The following is a 12959-nucleotide window of genomic DNA, read 5'->3' on the forward strand; positions in this document are numbered from 1 at the left end:
CCCAGGGCTGCGGGCGAGATCTCCCCAACCCCAGCCCTCTGCCAGGGTGGGTGTCAGGCTCCAGCCAGGGGTCCTCAGGGCCTCCGCACCCAAAGGTGCCCTTTTAACCATGTGGCTGCAAACACATCCATCACGCCGGCCCAGGCACCTGTCCCAGCAGGGTCCAGCTCCCCACACACCGCCCCAGCACCACGCTGGCCGTGTCCCACCAGGGACAGGGAGCAGGACCGTGGCTGGTTGCACCCCACGGAGCTGCTGGCCGGCCTCCCCGGCACAAGGGGCTGCAGGAGCAGCGAGCACCAGCCTCACCGCTGCCTGGGAGGGAGCTGCCGGTTGCAGAGGCGGCTGGGGCGAAACAGCTCAGGCAGCACAAATCGACTGTGACAGCCCCAGAAAGGCTGAGCCCGGGGGTGCGGAAAAATACAAGTTAGTTTCCTTTTCCTTACCATATGCTCCCCTTCAGCTGTGGGCGGCACGATAATTACTGCCATCCACCATGCTGGTCTAGCTTGTCACACAGGCTGCCGGCTGCTCAGCAGTGAGGGCTGAGCACAGCACCGGGTCTGCAAGCAGAGCCTGCCCCAGCCCCACGCATGATGGGGAGCGGAATTTGGGTTCTGGGTCCCCAGATTTGGTCCTTCCTGGCACCAGGGGCATCAGCCTGAAGGCAGCAGAGGTGGGGAGCAAGCTGCAGACCCCTCTTCCCCTGGAGGTGTCTCCTGGGCAATGCATGCCACCTTGCTGCTCACTTTGGCATGGGTGCCACTTCTCCACCAGTCACCCCCCCAGCTGCGTTGCAGCTGGGTGTGAACACCTCTGTGCCCCTTAGCAGGATGCTCCCAGGGAGGTCCTGTGCCAGCTCCCATGCCTGGCTGCCAGGAGACTCTCTGGGGCCAGTTACTGCTTGGTCAGATTAGGAGAAAAGCCGGGGTGGACCAGACCAACCCCAGAGGCCCTTCCCATCCCAAGTGTGCTGTGGCTCCGTCAGGGTGCAGTTGGTCCCATGCAGGGAGGAGCAGCACCATGCCCCAAAGAACACGCAGTCACCCCGGCATGCACAAGGCACAAGCTAAGGGCACTGTCCTCCAAGGCAGGAGCTGGCAGGGGGGTAGCTCTGTGTCTGGACAGCCCCAGGAACACAAGGTCCATACAAAGTAGGATGGAGCTCTTGCTCCATCCAACCCTACAGGCCCCTCCAAAACACAACAGAGACTCTTCAGGCCTCTCGGTGCCCCACCAGTGATGTCCCTGTAACAAGCACCCAGGCTGGTGTTCTCCAGGATTGCATAGACCAGAAAGCTTGCAGTGTGACTGATTCTCATTACCTTAAAAGATGTCATGCTGGCGCAGTGACGGGTTTGTCTTCGTCAACCCAAGAGTTGCCCTCCCCGTGGCATGGGTCAAAGTGGGTCTTCATTTCTCAGATTATGCATGACATGAACACAAGCTTCTTCAGTCCCTTCATTTAGGAAGGGAAGGATGATCCCAATGGCCATGTTGCTTCCATGTCTCTGTACCAGAGGTGGACCACGAGCCCAGTATAGATGGCTGCCAGTGGTGAGGAGGTTGGTTCATCACCAGAACAGCCCCTCTTTCCCGCATCTTCACCAGCCAAGCCTCCTAGGTGCAAGGTGGGAGAAGGGCCTTGGCACACACTCTGCATCTTGCACTACTTGCTCTTCACCATGGGCGATGGGAGTAGGATGGGGATACGGTGCCACAAATTGGTGTAGTCCTTCCAGACTGTCACAGCAGCATGTGTCCAGCCATGGGCTGTGCTCCCCCTTGCCACAGCAGCTCCTTCTGTGGCTCCTCTGGTGCAAACAAAGCCAACAGCTTCATGACCATCCTAAAACCCATCCACCATGACTTTGGATAGCATGTGTGCTCAAGCATCTGGCCCCTGCCTCAGTTCCCCCATCACATCAGAGCACTTTCTCTGGCCTCAGCAGCATCCCACAGGTGTGGGGAGGTGGGGTGCAGAGGGGACAACTGCAGGTGAAACACTGGAAGATGCAACAGCTGAATAAAATAATCCAGACTGGCAACTTCCCCAGGATGCCCTTGGAGGCTGTGATGGAGAGAGGAATGGATCCAGCCCCTGGCTGAGCCGTCCTTCCCCAGCCCTGCCCCGAGGGCTCAGCTTTGCAGGGCATACACATGGCAAAGCAAAATTTAGGAGATCCGAGGTGCCGCAGGCTCGGCACCACCTCACGGGGTTATCTGGAAGATGAACTTTCCCACACGCTTTCCCTTTTGTGTTTCAAAAGGAAAAAACCCTAAACCCCATTTTTCTTCCTCCGCCCCATCCCTAGGAGGTCCCTGTGCCCGGCGGTGCCCATGCCACCCCTGGCTCTGCCCAGCCGGTTGAGTGAATCGCTGACTCTTTAACTGGTTCTGCGGCGAAGACCTTAATCGAGTCACCGCGCCGGGGCTGGGATGCTGATGCGATGTGACAGCCGCCCCGCACACCTCCCTGAACGCGGCCGCTCGGGGCGACGGCCAGCACGGAACCCCGGTGCCGGGGCGCGGGTGGCAGCAGGGCTTTGGCAGCACCGGAGTGGGGGTCACCCACCTGGGGAGGGCTGGGGGGCTCAGGGCCAAGGGGGGCTGGGGAATCCTTCACCATCACCCAAGTGACCCCTGACGTCACTGGAAGGCAGTTTAATATCCGTCAATCGCACGGAAAATTGCATGTTTGGCCCCAGAGCCCTCCTCCCCCACGCCCCCCCTAGCCGCCTGTCCTATTTTGAAGGGCTCATTTTCTCAGCGCTAATGAAAGCGACAGCCGTGCAGTGCTGGTATTTGGGGTTATCAGTGAGAATATTAATGGCTGATGCTCAGCATTAACTCTTTGAGAGTCCAGCCAGAGGTCAGAGCTGGGCTGCCACCGCCGCCGCAGAGCCTGGCTGCAGTGGACCCTGGTCTCCCCAGCGCCGTGTCTGGGACTGAGGGTGGGATGGTGATGGTGACCCTGTTTCCAGGCGGTTTTAATTGCCTGTTTTCAGTCCCTGGGGGAGGCTATTGACCCAGCTGCCTTCTGCTGAGGAGGCTGGGGAAGCAGAAGTGTGGAGGCTGCAGGGATGGTGGTGGATGCAGCTACCTGGTGCAGCCGTGAGGGAAGGGCTTGGGGCAGTGGTGGAGGATGGGTGCCTCCAAGGGACCTCCTCAGACCTGAGGGATAGGCAGGTACCAGAGGTGACCTGTCATAGCCAGGATGTGGGTAGGGAGAAGGGACAAACTCACCTTTTAAGCAGGAAGGCTCTGGCAGTCCGAGCATGTTCATGTTTGGCTGGAGAAGTTCATGGTCAATTGGGATGCAGAGTTCCCCATAAGGGCTTTGCAAACACCTGCTGTTGAAGAACAACCACATTTCCGAGTCCATCCTGTAACACTCATGATTTTTACATCCCTCTTTTGCTCCACCATTGGCATCTCATTTGGTGTCATAACTTAGGACACTTCAATGCCAATGGAGTTGCCCGTGTGAAATCAGAGAGACATGAACTTTCAGTGGGACCTCAGGGTGCCTTCTCGTTGTTGATCCTATTGGGAATGGGCTTGTTGCTGTGGTGAGGGGGTGCTTGTGGTGGACAGCCTGCAGAGGATGTTCATGTGTGATGGCTTCTTAGGAAGAAAGTATCTCCTTGGGCTGCATCTCAGCAACAGATGATTGTGGTCATGAAGAAACCAGCTGAGAATTTGGCATATCAGGCACATCCTGTCATCACACAGGCGAATCCTACCAACGAAGAAGGGACAGGAGAGTTGTACTGTGTCCAGAGACACCAGGCAGCAGTTACACCAGTTCCTTTGGAGATCCAGGACTGGTATGCATAGCCCAAGGAAAACACAGACTGATTTTGTATCGACATCTACCCAAGCTTTGAGTATGCTAGCATTCACTTGCAGGTTTCTTGGTTCTGCCATCAGTTGTGCTGCTGTAAAATCAGGAGCAACGCTGTGAAGGCCAGCAGAGCAACAGCAGTGGCAGGTCATGCTGAAGGGAGGATCACGTTTACCAGGGGAAGAACAATTTGCCATCAGTCTCCGGTTAGGACATGAGTTTTTTTGGCAGGGGCCCCTGTGCGTTCGGGAGCTGACTGCTTGTCTCTAAAGCCCCCTCTAATTGGATGCATTTAAAGATGCCTCCTGAGCTGTCTTTGTCTCCTTGCAGCCAGCAGGACACACATCCCTAAAACGACACCAGCTAATTAAGGCCATGGAAGCCCAAGAACTCTTCTGTGCCTTGTTTGTTATCCGAGAGCCTGAGGCAACACTGAGGCCAGTAGGACCCTGACAGGCAGCTGGGGAAACCTGGTAATGACAGAGCCACCAAACCAGTCAGGGAGAAAGAGGCAGAAGAGTACAGAAATCAGCAACGACAATAACAACCAGCCACTCTAATGGTGCCGAGGTGCCTACTGTGCCTTGGAGAGATGGGATCAATGAACCAGAGCTCTTCCTCCCTGCTCCTCACCTTTTTCCAGGCACCTCCAGGCTAACTGGGATGGAGAGTGGGGGTGGCAGTGGGAGGGCTCTGGGGATGGAGTCCACTGCATGAAGGTCAAGAGATGAGTCTCTTGTCAGGCTGTTTTCATGCTTGCTGGGAAAACATAGCAGCATCTCCCTGGTTTGGCTAGGGAACTGTCCCACTCACAGCTGCCTGGGATGCTAATCTGGCAGCCCCTTTCTATTTGCCTTCAGGAACTAGAAGCCAGGGCGGAAGGTATGTGTTTAATACGCATGTATACAAGGCTGGACCTGGGAGAACAGTTCATGGGAGGACATCACCTTCCTCCCCTCCCTTAAGCATCTCTTCCTGCTCTTCTCCACCCTCTGCTTTTGCCTTCTGAGAAGGAACACCTTCTGCACATCCCTGAGCCCATTCCCACCTCCCTCACCCTGCACTGTTTGCAAATCCTCAAGAGCTGCCTCTGCACCTCTTCAGCGTGGTGGGACACACATGAATGCCTGGGTTAGCACCAGCTGCTCTTCACAAAGGCCGCACTGCTGGGAGTCCCCTGTCCATTGGGACAGAAGAAGGCAACTGATGCCCAGGGACATTGAAGCACACGCACTAACACCAGACCTGCTCCTCATCAAGGCCTGGGACAACTGCTCTCACCTCCCCCAGGCCCTCAGTGCCCCCACCCAGACCAGCCTTCACTAACACGCTTCCTCTAACACCAGCCCCAGTAGATCAGCCACCCATACTAGCACCCATCAGAGAGCCAGCCGCCTTGGCCTCCCCCTTCCCAGCAGTACCCATCCACAACCTTGTCCCCAAAAGCATGGTCCTGGCCTGCCGCCAGCTCTTCAGCCTCCAGAGCAGAGATAGAACCACCTGAAAAGATGGAGCATGCCCTGTTGCTGAGGGCTGAGTTATGAACCGCACCCTAGGAGACATTAATTATTCCATCTCCTTTGACTCACTGGAGACACACATCTGCTGGAGATCTTTACAGCATGTGCGTCCAGTCCGTCATTCCTTTTTCTCTGACACCACCCTATCACAGATGAAAAGAGATGTTTCTTGTGTCTTCTGCCCTGTCTGTACCATCTCAGCAAATACTAGCAGTGCAGTAACACATCATGGTTAATGGCTGTCATGGTCTGCTTGTCCCTTTGGCCATGCTCTGGTGAGAGAGGAGCTGCTGGGGAATTTCTAGCTTTTGTTTTGAATTGCTCTGAAACAAAGTCAAGGACAGGTGTCTGGAGAGGTTGAGGACATTCAGGCTTTCTAAAAAGGTTTCTCCAGCGGTATCTCGTGGTCAAGAGAAGCTGGTTCTGCAGAGACATATGATTCTATGTCAATCTTCCACCGATCACTTGAGGTCCACACCTCAGGTCTCGTTTGTTCACAGGTTGGATGTGATGGTGGATGAGATGGTGGCCTGTTGCTAACGCTGGTGGTAACAGGCTGGAACGAAGGTACCTGGTGAGCTCCTTGGGGGACAAGACAGCTTCATGTCCGAAAGTGGAAGGGGTGCAGAGAACTGTCTGTAGCCAGCATTTTCCCCTGTCTGTGGCCAGTGCCACAGGAGGAACATCCCTGCACTCAGAGTTGCTTTCAAGAACTGTTTCCAATGATGCTTGTCCATCCCAGTTTCAGTGGCATGAATTGTTATTTGTACCCGGGGGGGGGGCTTTAAATTCAGCGCTGGCCAGAGCAAGGTACTAGAAATACACAGAGTGCACCTGAGTAGGGTGATCTTGAAATAAAGAAGATAGACAAGGGCAGGAGAGGGGCAAACAGGGCTTTCACCAGCATGTATGGGCATTTTCCCATCATGTCTTCACTCTTCCAGCAGAGACCTCTACCGCTGGCCCGTGCCATGCCATTGTACCATGCTCAGCAAAGGCACCACCAGCGCCAAAGCCGGGTGACCAGACCTGTTGGCATGCCCTTACCCAACCCACTTAGGTCGCAAGCGCTCTGGGGCTGGATCTGTCCCTTGAGGAGCGTTGCGCGGCACCAAGTGTAACAGGGGCTTGACCCTGGCTGGTTGCCCTGCTCACTCATTGGAGAAGGGATCAGTACTGACTGCTGAGCACGATCAAAAAAAAATTTTGGCTGTTAATCATGACTTTTTTTTCCTAGCAATAAGGAGGTGGGGGCAAACTGATGTGCTCAGGAGGAGCAGATAAAGAAGGGTCAGTGCTGCAGCAGGGTGTTTGTCTCAGCTCTGCGTGTGAGTGCTGTGTTCCTAAAGATGCTCTGGGAACATGCAGCTCTCCCAGGGACCACGTTACATTTTGCTTTTCTCCTTCCAGTTACTTATGATTCTTTGAGCAGCCAAACCCGGCAGTTTGCATTATATGACAGAACAAAAATGTTCTATGGGCAGGGGGCTAGGAAATCACACAAATAGCAATTTACTAATTTCATGCTGCCCATAGAAATCCTGAAGGCCTGGGAGTCTGGGGATGGCACATGGAGCTTTTTTCTTTTGGGGCAATTAGTTTCAATCCAGCCTTTCTAATGACTGAAGGTTCTTGCTCACCTGAAGGCACTTCAGTGGCCTGCAGGAAAAGGGCCAGGGTCTCTGTGTCGCTCAGGTCTCACCCATCTCTACAGGTTGGACTGTCATGGGCCAGCTCAACAGGATTTCACCCTTTAAGCTGGTGAAAAGATTCATGATAAAGATGGAGCAGATAGACAGAGGTATGGAGAAGCTTAAACATCCAGCCCTTGCACGGAAATTGTGGTCCCAAGTGAGACTATAAAGGCTGCTCATGGGCTTAGCTGCAGGGTCTCTACAAATAATTTTCATCCAGGCTTGGCCAGACACAACCAGAACACACAGCCCATCCAGCAACCACAGCAACAGCAATTCACCCAGATAAACGAGGATGTTTCTCTCCTGAGCTGGTGTCCCCAAGCTGCTGAGCTTCCCTTGTAGGAGGCTCAGAGCGCAACTCCTCAGACTGCTCTCCGTGCATGAAGCAGGACCTTGTTGCTTCCCTGGATTACAAGGACTATTCTGCTTAGGAAGGCAAGCAGCAGGAGACAGCATGCCATTTATTTTGGTCTTTTGGAGGTGAAATTCATGGGGCATCATTTGGAGTCTAAATTTCTTCTGGTGCCAGCGAGGGTTGAACATTGCCTGAGTGAAGACACAATAAAGACTCCAGGATCCTCAGAAAATATTTGGAGGCCTTTTGGGGGGTTGTCTGACATGTGTGTAACCTGGGATTTTTTCGCCAGACCTGCCTGGGAACCATCCCCATGTGAGGCTGAGAGCAGACCCTTGGGAGAGGCAGCTGGGAGGGGTAAGCAGATATTTTTATGGAGATGAGATGGGGTGGACTTTCTTTCCCTTGAGTCCACCCCTCCCTGAGCAGCAGCTCTTGTTCCTCACTACACAAGCCCCAGCAGAAAAGGCCGTTGTCTGGGGGTCGTTTCAACTGGCACGTGAACAACAGGCAGTGCCCCAGTACAGGACTTTTCCCCAGGGCAGCAGGAGGGACAACATTCCTGCAGCAAAGTTACAGGATGCTCCAACAGCCCCCGTCACTCACCCTCAGCAACCAAATCTGAGAGCCTCTGTGCTCCATGGTTGCAATTTCACTGTGCTGGCTCCTCCAGGTATTTTTCCTGTGGCTTTTGCCAGGGGGACCATCATGCTGCAAGCATGCTCTGAGTGGCCCAGCTCAGCTCCAGTTGCAGAAAGCCCAGCTCGAGCTCACAACTGCAGAAAGGCATTCCGACATGTTGCTTTCTCCAGATGTTTGCTACAGCAGCTATTGAAACAAACTCCTCCGCACTGTCATAGCGTTGTCACAGAGCTGAGGGCAAGAGGGCAGGATCTCACCCACCGATATGTGATTTTTTTCTTCTTTTCTTTGCTTGGATTGATCAGAGGCTGAGCCATGCCTTTAGCTAATCTGTTGACCAACATGCTTGTCTTGTTACAGCTGGAAGCACCTTCTCTTCTGGAGCACTTGCCCTGTACAAAGCAGGTTGTTTAAATGAGAAGCAAAGAGAAATGGTGCGTTTGTGCCTCATTGCAATGGGACACCACACGGGTTTTGACCCAAAGACTTCCAAGGGGTCTGGCTTTCTACATGGTCCTGTGGTTAGCAACAGGATGGGAGCCTCCAGCCAGGCAATACTCTGCCCTCCCCACACCCCCATGGACATGGGGTGCCTGGGCAGACCCCGCTGGCTTTCCCTCACCCTCCTCCTCCCCAAAACCACTCTTGTCTTACCTCTTACGAGCTTCATTTGTCCAAGTGTGAGAACAGCCACCAGTGCAGCACGCAAAGCTAGGACATGTCCCCTGCCCTTAGGGACCCCGTCCCGTCCCCACGCATGGTGAGAAGCCACGACCGTCCCCCTCCAACCCAGCCTCCCACTGCCACCGCTGCCGCACACGCTCGTGCTGTCCCAGCTCCCCGTGCTGCCGCTTCCCCCATGGCCGTCAGCGCCGGGACGGCTGATGGACCCTGACAGCGCTGCTCTTTTTCTCACGACCCGTCGGCTGGCTGCAAGCGGGGGGACCCAGCCTATGCGGATACAATGCCGCTGCCCCCCCCGCCACCCGCTGCGGGATGTTGCATTGCACCGAGCAGCTGTTCCACATCACATCGCGTCGCGCTGCCCGTGCCGATGGGCCGCGGCACTCACACCGCTGACACGGTGCCGGGAGCCGTGGAGCTTGGTGGGATGGGGATGTGCCCGGGGAGGATGGCTGGCGCAGTGATGGATCCCGCTGCCAGAGACCCGGGCTGTGAAGGCGCTGCAGAAGGGGTGACAGGAGCCAGCAGGTCTCCGTACGGCGCGGCAGCTCTCACCCAGCCGCTGTTTTGGCCCAACATGCTGGTTCCAGCCTGCCTGCCAACCCTCATCTGTGCCCTGCAAAACTCTGCCTCCCTGCTCTTCATCCTCCACCTCCAAAGCTGCATCCAAGCACGCTGTACCTTTTCTTTGCTATTCTTGGCTCACCCAGCCTACGGCCAGTTCTGGCCTGCAGCATCTTGCTGCAGAAGACAGAAAGTGTCCAGTGCTCCTCCGCTTCGTGTCCAAGCCTACTCCTTTTTTTGCACACCGGCCCTCCCCTGCAGGGAGCAGGCAGTTTTGCAGAGCCGGCAGCAGGTTCACCCTGGACGCAGTAGCCCCTCAAGATAGGTGGGACATGAACCTGCTGTCAGGACCTACTCCAGCTCCTGGAGAAAGGAGCTGGAAGACAGTTTCCCTTTCAATCCGGATCCTGAGCAGGAGTAAACCAGTGCAACAGGGGCAGTGCAGGTCCCGCAGCCCGCTGGGGGCTGCACAGAAGCGAGGACACGATGCGCACGCTGCTTCCCCAAGCACAGGCTCGCTCATCCTGGCCTTCCTTGGGCAGCAAAGCTTCCTGTCCCTGGCGCTTGCAGTAGTTCTGCAGCCTCACTGCACAGCTTATCCATTTTTAAAGAGCACACCTCATAAATACTTTGTAAAGCACCTTCTAGCCAACGTGCTAGTTTTGATTATTTTTTTTTTCTTCCTTGGCTGTTTGGAAGGGATGCTCACTCTCCCATTCCTCTCTGGTCTGCGGCTCTTGCCGTTATCTTGTACATATTTGCTGCTTTGAAGTTACCAGGGCTCTGCCTTCAACACTCAAGGTGAGCTCTGTGCGGTGCAGCCTGTTGTCCCCCGCAGTGGGTGACAGAGAAGGATGGCAGCTCTCCCCTTCACTCCCTGCACCCTGCAGACACTGTCGGTGCCTCCATCGGCCCCGCTGAGAGCAGCCCAGGTGAGCAAGTGCGGGGTCCTCCGGACCCTCACCCAGACCTTCCTCATCCTTCCCCTCCCAGGGGACTTCCTTCCCTGCTGTCCATCTTGGGCACCTTGTACTAGCAGAGCGGGACCTGCCCTCTTCCCTCGCCGCTGCTCTCACATCTTCACATTTGCCTCCAACTCTGCCGTTTTTCTGTTGATTTCCATGTTCAGTTTAAAAAGTGGGTGAGTGGTGGAGCGGGAGAAGGTGACAACCTAGACACAACTTGCCGGAGCTGACTCCCTGCTTGGAAGATGTTCCGAAGCCAGGGTTTGGCTTGTTAAACATCCAGCAGTTTATTCTTCTCTTTTGCTCTTTTCTGAATCAATATGTTGCATGGTACCAGACCAGGCACTTCCAAAGCAGCTTGCCACAGAGCTATTCTCATCATTGGCCAAACTTCATCCTCTCCAAAAATGTGTCAGATGAGCTGGAGGAAGTCTGTTCTTCCCCAGATCATGTCAATTGACACAGACTTTTCTCCAATTCCTTGTTGTACAGCTCCAGCAACCCTTGACTTCGCCAGGTACTGACGTCTGATCAGCAACTTGGCAGCTCCTGCCAGTTCATCCTCGTTCCCTGCTCCCAGCTCCTGCTTATCCACTGGCCCCTCTTCCAGTTTACATGTAGTGCCATGGCTTTAGCTTGCTGCCACAAATGAGCAAAGGCTCACGTGGTCACGCTGGCTGTCCCAGCCTTCAGCTTCCCAAGTGCTTGGTCCCATTTCAACCGAATTGGACAAAATAGTCAAACTCTCAAAAGTGGTAAGAGGTTTTGTGAAGCTTCTTGGCTTAGCCTGAGAGAAAGACCCACAGTGCTGCCCCATATTTCCAAAGAAATGCTGCCACATGAAGTCACCAGTATCTTCTAGAATCACCACCAGGCCAACCAGTGTGCGCATGGCCAGCCAACCAGCACCAATGGCCCAGGAGATGCTGCCTCAGGTCCCAAGGGCAGAGGATACAACAGGGGACAGGGATGGGAAGGTCCTGCTGAGAGCTGGGGGAGGTGGGATGAATGGGGCTGGAGGACAGCAGTGTGTCCTGGGGGACAGAGGCTGGGGAGCGAAAGTGAGGTGAGAAGAGAGTGGGATGTGAACCCAGAGAGCTGCTCACGCCACACGTTTTTCCTTCCTTTATAACCACCTTCGCTGGCCTCTGAGCCTGGTTTCTTCTTCTTCTTACCTGGGTGTTAAAACCATCCCAGTCAGGTTGCAGGGGCTCTTGCCATTTTTCTGCTTCTGATTTTTTTCCTTTTTGTTCTTATTTTTCAGCTGTGAGAGTCTCACTCTTGTCCAGAGCCTTGTCTCTGCAGGCTTTGGCACCCCCAGCCCAGGGAGGACTTTCCCAGGTACAAAAGGGACGGCTTCAGAGCCTTTTGTTGTTGCCTTCTCCCTGCTGTGGTGTTAATGGCTCTTGAAGGCAGCCTGACTCCATAAGGCAGCACAGAGTAACCTGTGCATCGACCAGACACCCTCACCCTCAGGCAGGACCCGCCTGTGTACAGGGTCAGCTTTGCCGCTGTCACTGCGAGACATCGTAAGGGTCTGTCCTGATGACCAAGGCCGTCCGTGGCAGCAGGTAAGCTGGGGAGGATGGGGTCTGCGATAGGTGCACAGGGCTCAGAGCTTTGTTTCTGCCTTGCTGTTGGCCAGGGACCCATCTGCTGTGCCTTCGGTTGGGTTGTTGAGTTTTGGCTGGAGATCCTGCATCTGGCATGTGCCAGCCATCCCCAGAAAACTGGGTGTGGGGCAGAAGACAGGAGCAAGGGGCACATGCTTGAGCCTGCGGCTGACAAGAGATGTTGCAGAGCTTCCTGACTAGGCTGGAGGGAAGCGGTTCTGGAAGGGGATGTAGAAATGCAAGCCCTCATTTTGCTCCTCTTGTGGCTTTGGGACTGACAAGGAGACCCCTGGAAGAAGGGGCTGGAAATGAGCATGTGGAATAGGTCCCCGCTGTGCAACTCTAGGATCCAGTCAGGGATGTCCCCCAGCAAGGACACTTCTTTGCAAGGAAGGGAGGTGAGACCCCAACTTTGTCCCTCATTAGAAAACCAAGCTGCGTGAGATCCATACACTCAGAGAGGGAAGGCAAGGGCAAAGGAGACCATGCCCTGCCACATGCTCAATTTTGAAAGGGGTCTGGGTATTTACTGGGCTAGTGAAAAGCACTTTCCCAAAAAGCGAGTGTGATGAGATCCAGAAGGCAGAGGTGCGCCTGGGAAGGCTAGGCTTCAATGCAAGTGGTGGGAGCATCCCAACAGGCAGACAGCAGGATCAGCTCTGTCTGCAGCGAGAGTCCTGCAGTCTGGTGGCTCCAGCTCTCCCAGCTGCCAAAAGAAAATGGCCATGCCACCAAACACAGACCAAAGCTCAGTCCCGGGAGAGTTTCGAGGAGAAAGGAAGAGCAAGGAGTTAAAAGGCCTGCCAAGAGGAAAGTTATTGATATGCAAGTCACATGCCCCCATGAAACCCTGCCGACCAAAAAGACCTATGTCAACCAGGACATCTGTGAAAGCATTTAACAGCAATGAAACAGAAGATCAGATGGGTAAAAATGCTTCAGATCTCTGTGTCCAGCCTCATCTTTTGGAAGATGTCACACAAGTGATGATGCAACCAGGTGAGCTGAACTGGGCAGGCACAGACTGGGTATTGTGCAGAGCCTCTCACAGCTCCTGTACTCCTGGAGGAGT

The 12959-nt window shown here is 54.7% G+C and overlaps 1 long non-coding RNA gene across 1 annotated transcript in view; it reads right to left on the reverse strand.

Annotated features, from left to right (window-relative positions):
* LOC128134958 (uncharacterized) overlaps positions 1-12959 on the reverse strand; it is a 32308-nt gene that overhangs the window by 3636 nt on the left and 15713 nt on the right. Inside the window, exons 2-3 of the long non-coding RNA XR_008232886.1 lie at positions 8026-8453; positions 3247-4317 (exon numbers count right to left, since the gene is read on the reverse strand). This is a non-coding gene — a long non-coding RNA (uncharacterized LOC128134958). The remainder of the gene's footprint in view (positions 1-3246; positions 4318-8025; positions 8454-12959) is intronic.

Source organism: Harpia harpyja, chromosome 21 (assembly GCF_026419915.1).
Source record: "Harpia harpyja isolate bHarHar1 chromosome 21, bHarHar1 primary haplotype, whole genome shotgun sequence".
Lineage (NCBI taxonomy): Eukaryota > Metazoa > Chordata > Aves > Accipitriformes > Accipitridae > Harpia > Harpia harpyja.